The sequence below is a fragment of the Arachis hypogaea genome, chromosome 16 (assembly GCF_003086295.3).
Source record: "Arachis hypogaea cultivar Tifrunner chromosome 16, arahy.Tifrunner.gnm2.J5K5, whole genome shotgun sequence".
NCBI lineage: Eukaryota > Viridiplantae > Streptophyta > Magnoliopsida > Fabales > Fabaceae > Arachis > Arachis hypogaea.
The window spans coordinates 105,786,334-105,802,705 of NC_092051.1; the positions used below are offsets into that span (position 1 = coordinate 105,786,334).

The 16,372-nt window shown below is 38.4% G+C and overlaps 3 non-coding genes across 3 annotated transcripts; all 3 read left to right on the top strand.

The window, feature by feature from the left end:
• Nucleotides 1-223: 223 nt before the first annotated feature.
• LOC112761132 (small nucleolar RNA R71) lies at nt 224-331 on the top strand. The gene has a single exon (XR_003181541.1). It is a non-coding gene; the product is annotated as a small nucleolar RNA R71 (small nucleolar RNA).
• A 10,733-nt stretch (nt 332-11,064) lies between these two features.
• Nucleotides 11,065-11,172, top strand: LOC112761595 (small nucleolar RNA R71). The gene has a single exon (XR_003181983.1). It is a non-coding gene; the product is annotated as a small nucleolar RNA R71 (small nucleolar RNA).
• A 2,218-nt stretch (nt 11,173-13,390) lies between these two features.
• On the top strand, nt 13,391-13,498 carry LOC112761453 (small nucleolar RNA R71). Its single transcript, XR_003181848.1, has one exon. It is a non-coding gene; the product is annotated as a small nucleolar RNA R71 (small nucleolar RNA).
• The last annotated feature ends 2,874 nt before the right edge of the window (nt 13,499-16,372 follow it).

Below are 16,372 nucleotides of genomic sequence, written 5' to 3' on the forward strand. Positions count from 1 at the left end.
GAGTATCAATTTCAAGAACTCCCTTCCTCTGAGGCGTCCCATTACTCACAGGATTCCTTTCAGAAGTGTACATGAACTGGTTATTTGCAACCATGTCAATGAGTTTCTGAGCTTCTGCAGGCATTTTCTTTAGGTGAATAGATCCACCTGCAGAATGGTCCAATGACATCTTTGATAATTCAGACAGACCATCATAGAATATATCCAGGATGGTCCATTCTGAAAGCATGTCAGAAGGACACTTTTTAGTCAGTTGCTTATATCTCTCCCAAGCTTCATAGAGGGATTCACCTTCTTTCTGTTTGAAGGTTTGAACATCCACTCTAAGCTTGCTAAGCTTTTGAGGAGGAAAGAACTTGGCTAAGAAAGTCGTGACCAGCTTATCCCAAGAGTTCAGGCTATCTTTAGGTTGAGAGTCCAACCATATTCTAGCTCTGTCTCTTACATCAAACGGGAAAAGCATAAGCCTGTAGACCTCGGAGTCAACCCCATTGGTCTTAACAGTATCACAGATCTGCAAGAACTCAGTTAAGAACTGAAAAAGATCTTCTGATAAAAGTCCATGAAACTTGCAGTTCTGTTGCATCAGAGAAACTAATTGAGGCTTTAGCTCAAAATTGTTTGCTCCAATGGTAGGGATTGAGATGCTTCTTCCATGTAAATTGGAATTTGGTGCAGTAAAGTCACCAAGCATCTTCCTTGCATTGTTATTATTTACGGCCATGTCTCCTTCTTTTTCAAAAATTTTTGTCAGATTTTCTCCAGAGAGTTGTGCTTTAGCTTCCCTTAGCTTCCTCTTCAGAGTCCTTTCAGGTTTAGGATCAGCTTCAACAAGAATATTCTTATCCTTATTCCTGCTCATATGAAAAAGAAGAGAACACAAAAGAAAATATGGAATCCTCTATGTCACAGTATAGAGATTCCCTATGTAAGTATAAGGAGAGAAGAATAGAGGAAGGAAAAGATAAGAATCCAAACACAGAGGGGAAGAGTGGGTTTGAATTCTTGGGTGGAAGAGAAGTGTTAGTAGATGAATAAATAATTAGAAGGAGATGAGAGAGGGAAAAATTCGAAAATTAAATAAAATAAAATAAAAATATTTTTGTTTTTAATCTAAAATTAAAAATTAAAATTCAAAAAATTAAAAATAAAATTAAATCAAATTAAAATTTAAAACAAATAGTTAATCAAAAAGGGATTTTGAAAAAGAGGAAGGTGATTTTCGAAAATTAAATAGAGAACTAGTTAGGTAGTTTTGAAAAAGATATGATTGAAATAGTAAACTTTTAAAATCAAACAAAAAGTTAAGTAGTTAATAAAAAAAAGATTTGAAAATTAAATTTTGAAAAGATAAGAAGTTAGAAAAGATTTTGAAATTGATTTTGAAAAGATGTGATTGACATTTATTTTGAAAAAGATTTGAAAAAGAAATTTAAAAAGATTTGATTTTTGAAATTAAAGTTGATTACTTGACTAACAAGAAACAGAAAGATATGATTTTAAAATTTAAAGATTGAACCTTTTTTACTAGGCAAGTAACAAACTTAAAGTTTTTGAATCAATCACATTAATTGTTAGCATTAATTTCGAAAATATGAAATAGAAATAAGAAAAAGATTTTGAAAATAAATTTTTGAAAATTTCGAAATTATGAAAGAAAAATTGAAAAAGATTTGATTTTTGAAAAAGATTTGAAAAATATAGAATTTTTAAATTGAAAATTTGACTTGACTCATAAGAAATAACTAAATTTTAAAAAGTTTTGAAAAAGTCAACTCAAATTTTCGAAATTTATGAGTGAAAGAAGGGAAAGATATTTTTTTGAATTTTGAATTTTAATGATGAGAGAGAAAAACATCAAAAAGACTTAATGCATGAAAATTTTGGATCAAAACACATGATGCATGCAGGAACACTTTAAATGTCAAGATGAACACCAAGAACACTTTGAAGATCAAGATGAACATCAAGACTTATTTTTGAAAAATATTTAAGAAAAGAAAAACATGCAAGACACCAAACTTAGAAATTTTCAAACTTTAGACACTAATAATTCAAGAATGCATAAGGAAAACAAGAAAATATGAAGATCAAACAAGAAGACTTGTCAAGAACAACTTGAAGATCATGAAGAACACATGCATGAGTTTTCGAAAAAAAATGCACAAATTTTAAAAACATGCAATTGACACCAAACTTAAAAATTGACACAAGACTCAAACAAGAGACACAAAATCATTTTTGGTTTTTATGATTTTATTAAAAAATTTTGGGTTTTTTCGGAAATTATTTTAAAAAAAGAAAAATAAGGATTTCAAAATTTTAAATAAGAATTCCAGGAATCATGCAATGTTAGTGTAAAGCTTCAGTCTAAAGAGATTAGACAGGGCAAAACAAGCTTCAGCAGGACATTATATACAACAGCCAACTTGATGAGAATCAACTAGCTCCTGTGATGATAAAAGCATCATCTGAAACACTAGAATTCAATCTTTAAAAATTCTGAAGACATAGAAAAAAATTTTTTTTTAAATATTATTTTTTTTGAAAATTTTCGAAAATAAAAAAGAATAAAAACAAAAACTTAAAATTAAAATAAAATTACCTAATCTGAGCAACAAGATGAACCGTCAGTTATCCAAACTCGAACAATCCTCGGCAACGGCGCCAAAAACTTGGTATGCAAAATTGTGATCGTTCATTCCTTGGTAACGGCGTCAAAAACTTAATACGCACGATCATAATCTTAGTTCTTTGTCACAACTTCGCACAACTAACCAGCAAGTGCACTGGGTCGTCCAAGTAATAAACCTTACGTGAGTAAGGGTCGATCCCACGGAGATTGTTGGCATGAAGCAAGCTATGGTCACCTTGTAAATCTCAGTCAGGCGGACTCAAATGGTTATAGAGTTTTGATAATTAGAATATAATTAAAATATAAAATAGGATAGGAATACTTATGTAATTCATTGGTGAGAATTTCAGATAAGCGTATGGAGATGCTTTTGTTCCTTCTGAACCTCTACTTTCCTACTGCTTTCATCCAATCCCTCATACTCCTTTCCATGGCAAGCTGTATGTTGGGCATCACCGTTGTCAATGGCTACTTCCTGTCCTCTCAGTGAAAATGGTCCAAAATGCGCTGTCACCGCACGGCTAATCATCTGTCGGTTCTCGATCATACTGGAATAGGATTCAGTAATCCTTTTGCGTCTGTCACTACGCCCAGCACTCGCGAGTTTGAAGCTCGTCACAGCCATCGCTTCCCGGATCCTACTCGGAATACCACAGACAAGGTTTAGACTTTCCGGATCTCAAGAATGGCCGCCAATAATTCTAGCCTATACCACGAAGACTCTGATCTCACGATCAGAAGGCTAAGAAATATGCATTCAAGCTTGTTTGTATGTAGAACGGAAGTGTTTGTCAGGCACGCGTTCATAAGTGAGAATGATGATGAGCGTCACATAATCATCACATTTATCATGTTCTTGTGTGCGACTGGATATCTTAGAGAAGAAATAGGCTTGAATTGAATAGAAAAATAGTAGTACTTTGCATTAATTCATAAGGAACAGGAGAGCTCCACACCTTAATCTCTGGTGTATAGAAACTCTACCGTTGAAAATACATAAGAACAAGGTCCAGACATGGCCGAATGGCCAGCTCCCAAAACGTGATCAAAGGATCAAAAGATAATCCAAATATTTCCAAAAGCTCAGATGCGTAACATGATAGTAAAAAGTTCTATTTATACTAAACTAGTTACTAGGGTTACAAAAATGAGTAAATGATGCAGAAATTCACTTCCGGGCCCACTTGGTGTGTGCTTGGGCTGAGCATTGAAGCTTTCACGTGTAGAGGTCTTTCTTGGAGTTAAACGCCAGTTTGTAACCTGTTTCTGGCGTTTAACTCTGCTTTGCAACCTGTTTCTGGCGTTTAACTCCATAATAGGGCAGAAGGCTGGCGTTGAACGCCAGTTTATGTCATTTAAACTCGGGTAAAGTATGGATTATTATATATTGCGGGAAAGCCCTGGATGTCTACTTTCCAACGCAATTGAGAGCGTGCCATTTGGACTTCTGTAGCTCCAGAAAATTCACTTTGAGTGCAGGGAGGTCAGAATCCAACAGCATCTGCAGTCCTTCTTCAACCTCTGAATTTGATTTTTGCTCAAGTCCCTCAATTTCAGCCAAAAATTACCTAAAATCATAGAAAAACACACAAACTTATAGTAAAGTCTAGAAATGTGATTTTTATTTAAAAACTAATAAAAATATACCAAAAACTAATCAATTCATACTAAAAACTATGTAAAAACAATGCCAAAAAGCGTATAAATTATCCGCTCATCAAAACCCCATTGTCTTCATTCAATTTGCGGCTCAACAAAGGTAGCAATATTGGGCGGGAGGATAAGAAGGTATTCGTTGTTGTAACTCTGTTCTGCCAGGATGGGGAACATCTGCTCACAATAGCGATTGGGAAATCGCGCAGTGTCCTTTGCGAGGAAGGCTTTCTCTTTTTCATCAACCTTTATAATCCTCTTAATTCTTTTTGTGGAGGGCTTTACTGCAGTTGAAGAAGGCTCTACCACTAATTCTCTTTTTGTTCCTCTCCTTGCTGGTGGTTTGGGAGTAGCTTTCTCTTTTTATTTATTAGTGGCCATCCTGAAAAGGGAAAAAAGAAAGTAACTTTGAATTCAAAGGAATAGAGTAAGGAAGAGGATGGTATAGGTGATAATCAATGCACAGAAAAGAAGGATGTCGTTAACACATGGTCATGACTACATGTGAAAAGTTCATCAAAGGAAATAAAGTAAGTGCATTTTTTGGTAATTAGATGCAGGATGTTTATTGGCATGCTGGCAAAGGCATGAGTAGCATAGATCAAGCATTAATTACTTAAATATGTTATCGCTCGTAACAAACTGTCCATCACGTTTATATTGACAATTATTTTCAATGAATAAAATATGAAAGGGGTTTTATGAGAAACAGGCATTAGAATAGTAGAATGGAATAATCTGGAAAAATGCAAAATGCCATATGGGCTTTTTCACAAACACATAGCATGCATGATGAATAAGCTATTGAAATTATTAAATTGAACATGCAAGCCACTCTTAAAAATTAATATATAATTACCAAACAATTTTGCAACAATCCACAAGCATATAATAAGGAACAATGACCCAAATAAATTTCTAACACCAATTAAAAGAAAAAGAAAGAAAAAGAAAACATGGATAAGGAAAGTAAAAAGAAAAGAAAAGAAGAAAACATAAAAATAAAAAGGATAATAGAAAAGTAAGGAAGGAAGAAGAAAAGAAAAACCTTGATAATGGTGGTGAGAGAGAAAGTAGAAAGTGAGAAAGAAGGAAGAAGGAAGGAAAGGGAGGGGAAAGAAGAAGGAAAAGAAAAAGTAGGATTTGGGAAAGAAAAAGATAAGATATTTTAGTAGATTAGGTTAAACTGTGCGGCGCAAGTGACGCATACGCGTGGGGTACGCGTTCGCACAGATGGTACTTAGATGGGTCGATGCGGTCGCATCGGTCACGTGGACGCGTGACATGATCGGTGCGAGTGGCGCGAGAGCAGCCTCACACTCGCACAACTCTCTGTTCAAAACTTATTATTGCCAAGTGGTTGGGTGACGCGATTGTGTGAGTCATGCAATTGCATGAGTGGCCTATATTGGAATGTGACGCGGACGCGTGGGGCACGCGTTCGCGTGGTCGGGTATGTGCGGCTGGCGCCAGTTTAGCACCACTCCAGCACAACTTTCGGCCATGCACCCTTTTTTACGTCGATTTTAGGTCACGCGTCCGCGTGGGTGACGCGGACGCGTGGGAGGCATTATTCCCAAATGACGCGTTCGCGTCATGGACGCGGTCGCCGTGGGTCGAATCGTGCCAGGGGCACGCCTCCAGCCACGCTCTCGCGTGACTTTCTGTTCGATTTATTTTTCTTTCTTACGCACCTGTGACGCGGACGCGTCGGTGATGCGGTCGCGTCGTGTGCGAAGTTTTTTTTTTCTAAAAATAAAAATATGCAAATGCAGATGCAAACTAAATGTGCTAATAAAGAGAAGAGTTATTGAAAAAGAAAACTAAGAATAAAGAAATGAACGATCATACCATGGTGGGTTGTCTCCCACCCAGCACTTTGCTTTAACGTCCGTAAGTTGGATGCTCTACTAGCTTAGTCTTCGGCTATGGGTGGATCCTCCAAGAGGAAGATCTCTAGCTCCTTATTTTTCTTCATCTTCTCGCCATGATATAGCTTTAAATGATGTCCATTAACTTTGATGAATTCAGAGCTTGAAGGATGACTTAGGTGAAAAACTCCGTACGGCTCAGCCTTCTCTACTCTATATGGACCTTCCCATCTTGATCTCAACTTGCCTGGCATGAGCCTCAGTCTAGATTTGTAAAGGAGGACTAAGTCCCCAGGTTGGAACTCTCTCCTCTTGATGTGCTTATCATGTACAGCCTTCATCTTTTCCTTGTACAGCCTTGAGTTCTCATAAGCTTCTAGGCGAAGGCTTTCTAATTCTTGCAGTTGCAACTTCCTTTCAGCTCCGGCTGTCTCAAATCCCATGTTGCACTCCTTTACTGCCCAAAAGGCTTTGTGCTCTACTTCAACTGAGAGATGACAGGCTTTTCCATAAACTAAGTGGAAGGGACTCATCCCAATGAGTGTCTTGTATGCTGTTCTGTATGCCCAAAGTGCATCTTGTAGCCTGGTGCTCCAGTCTCTTCTATGAGGTTTGACTATCTTCTGTAATATTCGCTTTAGCTCTCTGTTAGACACCTCGGCTTGCCCATTAGTTTGAGGATGGTAGGTTGTTGCTACTTTATGAACTATCACATGCTTCTTCAGCAATCCTGTTAGTCTCCTGTTACAAAAATGGGTGCCTTGATCGCTCACGATTGCTCGTGGTGATCCAAAGCGACAAATAATATGGTTTTTAACAAAGGAAACAACAGTGTTAGCATCATCAGTGCGGGTAGGAATTGCTTCCACCCATTTAAAAATGTAATCCACCGCTAACAATATATAAAAGTAACCATTAGAATTGGGAAATGGACCCATGAAGTCAATGCCCCAAACATAAAAAATTTCACAGAAAAGCATAATTTGTTGAGGCATCTCATTCCTCTTGGATATATTACCAAATTTTTGGCATGGGAAACAAGATTTACAAAATTTAGAAGCGTCTCTAAAAAGAGTAGGCCACCAGAATCCACAGTTTAAGATTTTTCTAACTGTTCTTTGAGGGCCAAAATGTCCTCCACTCTTAGATGAGTAGCAGGCCTCTAAAATGGACTGGAATTCTGATTGAGGCACACACCGTCTAATTACCTGGTCAGCACCACATCTCCATAAATACGGGTCATCCCATATATAATATTTAGACTCGCTTTTCAGCTTGTCTCTTTGATGATTAGTAAAGTTTGGAGGAAAAGTGCGGCTAACTAGATAATTAGCTACAGGTGCATACCAAGGGACTACCTCAGATACTGCTTGCAGGTTATCAAAAGGGAAATTATCAGCTATAGGAGTGGAGTTATCCCTAATGTGCTCAAGGCGACTCAAGTGGTCTGCCACTAGATTCTGGTTACCACTCCTATCCTTAATTTCTAAATCAAATTCTTGTAGTAGTAGTATCCAACGTATAAGCCTTGGTTTGGATTCTTTTTTAGCTAATAAATACTTTAGAGCTGCATGGTCCGAGTACACTACTACTTTCATACCAAGTAAATAGGCTCGGAATTTATCCAGAGCAAAAACAATAGCAAGAAGCTCTTTCTCAGTAGTAGTGTAATTAGACTGAGCGGCGTCTAAAGTCTTAGACGCATAAGCAATTACAAAGGGGTCCTTACCTTCACGCTGAGCCAGCGCTGCTCTTACTGCATGGTTGGAAGCATCGCACATGATCTCAAATGGCTGGCTCCAGTCAGGTCCTCTCACAATTGGAGTTTGAGTCAGGGCAGTCTTCAGCTTATCAAACGCGTGTTTGCAATCCTCACTGAACTCGAACTCAATATCTTTCTGCAGTAGTTTGGATAAGGGAAGTGCTACCTTACTAAAGTCCTTAATGAATCTCCGGTAAAAACCTGCATGGCCAAGGAACGAACGAACTTCCCTCACAGAGGAGGGGTAAGGTAAACTAGAAATAACATCCACCTTTGCTGGATCTACAGAAATGCCAGTATTGGACACAACATGTCCTAGTACAATACCTTGTCTTACCATAAAGTGATATTTTTCAAAATTCAATACAAGGTTTGTACTAACACATCTATCTAATACTCTAGATAAACTATCCAAGCAAAGATTAAAGGAATCACCATAAACGCTAAAATCATCCATAAAATCCTCCATACAGTCCTCAATAAGATCAGAGAAAAGACTCATCATACACCTTTGGAAAGTAGCTGGTGCATTGCACAAGCCAAATGGTATTCTCTTATAAGCATACGTCCCAAAAGGACATGTAAAAGTGGTCTTCTTCTAATCTTCAGGAGCTATATGAATCTGGAAATAGCCTGTGTAACCATCTAAAAAGTAATAATGTGATTTACCTGGCAGGCGATCCAGCATTTGATCAATGAATGGAAGAGGATAGTGATCCTTATGAGTGGCCCGGTTTAGGCGCTTGTAATCAATGCAGACCCTCCAGGCGTTCTGTACTCTGGTTGCTATGAGCTCTCCATGCTCATTCTTCACTGTAGTGATTCTAGACTTCTTGGGCACCACTTGTACTGGGCTTACCCATTCACTGTCTGAGATGGGGTAGATGATATCTGCCTCCAGTAGTCTGGTCACTTCCTTCTTGACAACCTCTAAGATAGTGGGGTTTAGTCTTCTCTGGGGTTGACGAACAGGCCTTGCTCCCTCTTCTAAAAATATCCTGTGTTCACAAACTTAAGGGTTGATGCCTACTATGTCTGCCAAACTCCACCCAATTGCCTTCTTGTGCCTCCTCAGCACACTAAGTAACTGCTCTTCTTGTTGAGAAGTGAGTTCCCTTGTAATGATAACTGGAAACTTCTGCTTGTCCTCAAGGTAAGCATATTTGAGGTGTGAAGGGAAGGGTTTTAATTCTAACTTCTGCTCATGGCCAGGCTCTGGATTGTCTGGAGCTGGTGACAATGGTAAAGTACTTTCATTGTCCTCAGAAAGTGTCCCCACACTCGGACCTTGTCCTATGTACTTCTCTTCGAACTCCTCCTGGTGAACTTTAGCCACGGTTTCATCTATGATGTCACACTGGAGGATAGAATGATCTTCCGGAGGGTGCTTTATAATTCCATTCAGATTGAAGCTTACTACTCGGCCGTCTATTTCAAAAGAGTATGTTCCTGAAAAAGCATCCAATTTGAACTTCGAGGTCTTCAGGAATGGTCTTCCGAGTAGGATTGACGATGGCTTCTCTGAGTCATTTTGGGGCATCTCCAGGATATAAAAATCAATGGAAAATGTGAGCCCCTTAATACCCACTAAGACATCTTCAGCAACTCTAACCACTGTAATAATGCTTTTATCTGCTAACACAAAACGAGCTGCCGACCTTTTTAAGGGAGGGAGCCTCAAAATATCATATATAGACAAAGGCATTATACTCACACAAGCTCCTAAATCACACATGCAGTCAGAAATTACCACACCACCAATAGTACAATTAACCATACATGGACCTGGATCACTACACTTTTCAGGTATACCTCCCGTTAAAGCAGATATAGAACTACCTAAAGGAATAGTTTCTAATTCATTAATTTTGTCTTTATGTATACATAAATCTTTTAGAAACTTTGCGTATTTAGGTACCTACTGAATAACATCAAAAAGGGGAACAGTTACCTCAACCTTTGTGAATATTTCTACCATTTTGGGATCAGGTTCCAACTGCTTCCTGGGCTTCCTTGCAAGTTGTGGAAATGGAATAAGAATGGCATTTTCTGCAGTGTCTGCGCCCTTTGGTGCTTCTTCCTGTGATTGAGCTTCTTCTTCTTCAGCCATGTCCTGTATGTCCTCTTCCTCCTCGACATCTTCTATTTCCACTACCTCTTCAGCTGAGGCGTATTCTGGTGGTTTTGGCTCCTCTTGATTCCTCTCTTGCAATGTGGTTCCGAACCTTAGGGTGATGGCATTGATGCCACCCTTTGGATTGGGTAATGGTTGAGAAGGGATTCCACTGGAGCTCAAAGGCTGGTTATTGGAGTTATTCAGTGATCCAATCTATGAGACAAGAGCTTGCAAGGTAGAGTTCAGACCATTTAGAGTAGAAGTAAGGTTGTTTTCCATGGCCTGCTATCTCCGATCAATAGATTGTAGTAACTCATCATTAGAAGATGAAGAGGGATAAGTGATCTGAGAGGTCTGCTGTTGGTTATTCTGTGGTCCTTGGGATTGCCTCAGGTAAGGTGCTCTGTAAGGCTGGTTCTGGTTCTGCTGCCTGTTGTTGTTATTATTCCACCTCTGATTTCCCTGATTATCTATGCCTCCTCTATTATAGTTGTCCCTCCAACTCTAATTAGAATTATCTCTCCAACATTGGTTGGAATTATCCTGCCATCCATGGTTGTAACTGCCACCTTGATTGTATCCTTGATTGGGGCGGTCATAGAAGTTATGAGTGGCTGCCACAGTGTTGTCTTCCTGCTGAAGCTGCGGACATTCATCAGTATAATGGCTATAATCAGCACAGGCATACTCTTTGTGGAACCAACTGTTGGCTTTGCTGTGGTGGAGAAGGTTGAGCTTGCTGAGCTTGTTGTTGATTCAACTGCATCTGCCTCAGTAAGTTGGTCATCTCGCATATACTCTGAGTCAGAGCAGTAGTCTCTTTGTTAAAAGATACCTCTGCAACAGCTTTTGACCGGCTTTGTTTCTGCCTGTGATTCTGGGTAGATTCAGCTAAGTCGCTGATCAATTGCCATGCCTCATCAGTGGTCTTGTACTTTTTCATAGACCCATTGCTTGCACTTTCCAATGTGGTCTTATCTTGAGGCATCATGCCCTGTGTGACGTAGCCGAGCAACACTATCTTGTCAATCATATGGTGGGGGCATACTTCTAGAAGATTGTTGAAGCGCTCCCAATATTCATAGAAAGTCTCGGATTCATCCTGGACAATCATGGAAATGTCTTTCCTCAGTTTATCAGTAACTTCAGCTGGAAAGAATTTTTCCAAAAATTCTCTTCTAAGTGTATCCCAGTCAGAAATAGTTGCTACGGGTTGAGTGTAGTACCACTCTCTCGCCTTTCCCTCAAGAGAGAACGGGAAAGCTTTCAACAGAATAGAAGTTTCATCTGCACCATCACGCCTGACAGTAGAACAGGCTGCTTGGAAATCCCTAAGGTGCTTGATAGGCTCTTGAGCGGGTAAGCCATGAAACTTAGGCATCAAATTGAGCAGTGCAGTCTTTATTTCAAAGTCTATAGCCACCGCTGAGTGATGCGCTTGAAACGGTTGCATTGTGAAATTAGGGGCTCCAGCCTCCTGGATAGTAACTCTCTTAGGTGCTGCCATGTCACCTACGCGTGAATCAACCGAATCAGTAGAACGGCGGCTTGTTTCTTCCTCAAGTGACGTTTCAGATCCGCCCTCAGAGAGGACTAACCGACGCCGAGCTTGCCTTATTCGTGAGATAGTTCTTTCAATCTCAGGATCAAATACTGGCAAGCTTGGATCAGGAAGTGAACGCGTCATTTAACGAAAGAAACATGCAGCTCATAGTAGCAAAATAAAATAAAATAAAAATAAATAAATTCCAATCAATAACTTAACATTCTATTGCAACTCCCCGGCAACGGCGCCAAAAATTGACGTGGCAGAAATTGGCGAGTTAAGAAATTATTATAAGAGATACGTTGCAAGTACAGTTCTTAACCAACCGAAAATCCGTTCATCAATTTAGAAGGGTTGTCACAAAATTAGAATTAAAATACTAGGAGTATGAGTCCCAGGTCGTCTCCCAACGAGTTGCAGAAAGATGTGCTATTTTATTAATCAGATGTTTTCAAAAATGGTTGAGTTGATAAACAGGAAATTAAATTAGAGAATTTATGTAATTTTAAATAAAAACCTTGACCGGGAGTAGATTAGTTGGAAGCCCTATTCTTGTTGAAGTACTCTCAAGATTAATTGATGATTGAAGGTTGTTCTGCTTAGTTATCCCTTACTAGGTAGAGGAAAGTCAAGCAAGTTAGAAAGCTATTTCTATTCACAAGTTCCAATCCTCTCCCTTGGAAAGGATTAGTGTCAGTAACTAGAGGGCAATCCAACAATAAACCCAATTACAATTTTTCTCTTGAGCATTCCAACTCAAGGACCTCCTTTCAATCAACTCTAATTCAAGTTATGGAACTACTCGCTCATTATGAATGTAAACTTCACAAAATAATAAAGAGAAATAAAGATAGACATGATAGATAATAATCAAAAAGATCAATTAAAAATAAAAATAATTTTTGTATTAATAAATTCTAAAAATAATCCAATAGTAATTCTGAATAAATTAAGGACATGGAAGAGTAAGAGACAAATAAGGAAAACAAACTAGAGTAATGAAGTCTTGGCGGAGGTAATAACTCTTCTCAATATCCCAGTCCAAGAAGCAAAATAAAATCAAAATCCTAAGAACTATGAATGTGTAGAGAGAAAACCTAGAGGAGAAGTAAAATCAGATCTAAAAACTAAAATTATGCGGAGTGAATGTTGTTCTCTTGTCTCTACATGTTCCCTGGCTCTAATCTGCTTTTCTGGGCCGAAAATAGGGTCAAAATAGGGCCCAAAATCACCCCCAGCGAATTTTGCAGATTCTGCAGATCGCGCACGTCACGCGATCGCGTCATCCAGCGTTTTGTCTTGCCACGCGTGCGAATCGTCCACGCCTTCGCGTCACTTGTGCAGTTTCCAATCCGCGCGATCGCATGAGCCATGCGTCCGCGTCACTGCAATTTCCTATATGTAGCGCGGTCGTGTGAGCCATGCGTCCGCGTCACTTCTCGCTGGTCATCTCCTTAATTTCTTGTGTTCCTTCCATTTTTGCAAGCTTCCTTTCTAATCTCCAAGTCATTTATGCCCTATAAAGCCTGAAACACTTAACACACAGATCACGGCATCGAATGGAATAATAGAGAATTAAAAAACAAAATTAAAAAGTCTCTAGGAAGCAAGTTTTTCAACCATGGAGTAATTTTAGGAAGGAATTGCAAATACATGCTAATTTAATGAATAAGTGGGTAAAGATATGATAAAACCACACAATTAAACACAATATAAACCATAAAATAATGGTTTATCAGCTGTCCAATGACATCTTGGACAGTTCAGACAGACCATCATAGAAGATACCTATGATGCTCCATTCAGAAAGCATGTTAGAAGGACACTTTCTGATCAATTGTTTGTATCTTTCCCAAGCTTCATAGAGGGATTCACCTTCCTTCTGTCTGAAGGTCTGGACTTCCACTCTAAGCTTACTCAATTTTTGAGGTGGAAAAAATTTGGCCAGAAAAGTGCTGACCAGCTTTTCCCAAGAGTTTAGGCTTTCCTTAGGTTGTGAATCCAACCATATTCTAGCTCTGTCTCTTACAGCCAAAGGGAAGAGCATAAGTTTGTAGACCTCAGGGTCAACCCCATTGGTCTTGACAGTGTCATAGATTTGCAAGAATTCAGCTAAGAACTGATGAGGATCTTCTAATGGAAGTCCATGAAACTTGCAATTCTGTTGCATTAGAGAAACTAATTGAGGCTTAAGCTCAAAATTGTTTGCTCCAATGGCAGGGATAGAGATGCTTCTCCCATAGAAGTCAGGAGTAGGTGCAGTAAAGTTACCAAGCACCTTCCTTACATTGTTGGCATTGTTGTTGTTTTCGGCTGCCATGGCTTCTTCTTGTTTGAAAATTTCTGTTAGGTCCTCTCCAGAGAGTTGTGCTTTAGCTTCTCTTAGCTTTCTCTTCAAGGTCCTTTCAGGTTCAGGATCAGCTTCAACAAGAATGCCTTTGTCCTTGCTCCTGCTCATATGAAAGAGAGGAGAAGAAAGTATGAAATCCTCTATGTCACAATATAGAGATTCCTTGAGGTGTCAGAGGAAAAGAAGAATAGAAGGATGAGGTAGAAATGAGAATTCAAACTTATAGAGAGAGTCTGAATTGCTGATAGTGGAGGAGTGTTAGTCCTTAAATAGAAGGATGTGAGAAGAGGGGAAGAATTTTCAAAATTAAATTTAAAAAGATTTTGAAATAATTAAAAGAAATTTTGAAAAATTGATTGACGATTTTCGAAAATTAAAATTAAGAAAGTAGTTAAGTGATTTTGAAAAAGCTTTTGAAATTAGAAATAAAAAAGATATGATTGAAAATTATTTTGAAAAAGATGTGATTGAGAAGATATAATTGAAAAGATATGATTTGGAAAAGATTTGATTTTGAAAAATTATGAAAATTTGAAAAAGATTTGAATTGAAAACAAAATCTTCCCTCCTGTGCCATCCTGGCGTTAAACGCCCAGAATGGTATCCATTCTGGCGTTTAACGCCCAAAATACTACCCTTTTGGGCGTTTAACGCCCAGCCAGGTACCCTGGCTGGCGTTTAAATGCCAGTTTTCCTTCCTCACTGGGTGTTTTGAACGCCCAGCCTTTTCTGTGTAATTCCTCTGCTCCATGTTCTGAATCTTCAATTCTCTGTATTATTGACTTGAAAAGACACAATCTTGAAATTTTTTTTTAATTTTTAATGATGAAAAACAAAAAAATGAAACTAATCATGTAAAACAAAGATCAAATAAACAAAGCATGCAGGACACCAAACTTAGAAATGTTCAAACTAGAGACACTAACAAATTAAAAATGTATATGAAAAACAACAAAAGACACAAAACAAGAGAATTTAAAGATCAGACCCAATAAAATCATCAAAAACAACTTGAAGATCAATGAAGAATAAAATTCATATATTCGAAAAATGCAAGGAAATAAATAAAACATGCAGGACACCAAACTTGAAAATTGACACTAGACTTAAACAAGAAACACACATTATTTTTTTTATTTTTGTGATTTTAAAATTTTTTGTAATTTTTTTCGAAAATTAATTGGAAAAAGAGAAAGTAAGGAATTCAAAATTTTTAATGAGAATTTCAGGAATCATGCAATGTTAGTCTAAAACTCCAGTCCAGGAATTAGACATGGCTTACTAGCCAGCCAAGCCTTCAATGAAAGCTTCGGTCCAAAACACTAGACATGGCCAATGGCCAGCCAAGCTTTAGCAAATCATTACTTTCAATAGCAAAATTGATAGAAATCAACAAGCTCTTGTGATGATAAGTTGAAACCTCGGTCCAAAAGTTTAGACATGGTTTCACAACCAGCCAGACTTCAACAAATCATTATGAAACTCTAGAATTCATTCTTAAAAACTCTGAAGAACAGGATAGAAATATTATTTTTTTCTTTTGTTTTTTTTCAAAAATAAAAAGTAAAAAGCTTAAACATAAAATAAAATTACCTAATCTGAGCAACAAGATGAACCGTCAGTTGTCCAAACTCGAACAATTCCCAGCAATGGCGCCATAAACTTGGTGCACGAAATTGTGATCCTCAATGGCGCCAACAACTTGGTACGCACAATTGTAATCTCAACTCTTTGTCACAACTCCGCACAACTAACCAGAAAGTGTACTGGGTCGTCCAAGTAATAAACCTTACGTGAGTAAGGGTCGATCCCACGGAGATTGTCGGCTTGAAGCAAGCTATGGTCATCTTGTAAATCTCACTCAGGTGGATTCAAATGGTTATGGAGTTTAAGATATTTAAAAGATAAATAAAACATAAAATAAGATAGAGATACTTATGTAATTCATTGGTGAGAATTTCAGATAAGCGTATGAAGATGCTTTGTTCCTCCTGAACTTCTGCTTTCCTATTGCCTTCATCCAATCATTCATACTCCTTTCCATGGCAAGCTTTATGTTGGGTTTCACGTTGTCAATGGCTACCTCCCGTCCTCTCAGTGAAAATGGTCCAAATGCGCTGTCACCGCACGGCTAATCATTTGTCGGTTCTCGATCATGTTGGAATAGGATCTATTGATCCTTTTGCGTCTGTCACTACGCCCAACACTCGCGAGTTTGAAGCTCGTCACAGTCATCCCTTCCCAGATCCTACTCGGAATACCACAGACAAGGTTTAGACTTTTCGGATCTCAGAAATGGCCGCCAATAATTCTAGCCTATACCACGAAGGTTCTAATTTTAGATTGGAAACCCAAGAGAATATACTCCAGCTGTCATCCAATGACTACGTTGAACATCATGTAGATCGCTTTATGGTTGTCAGGCGCGCGACCTTGGCT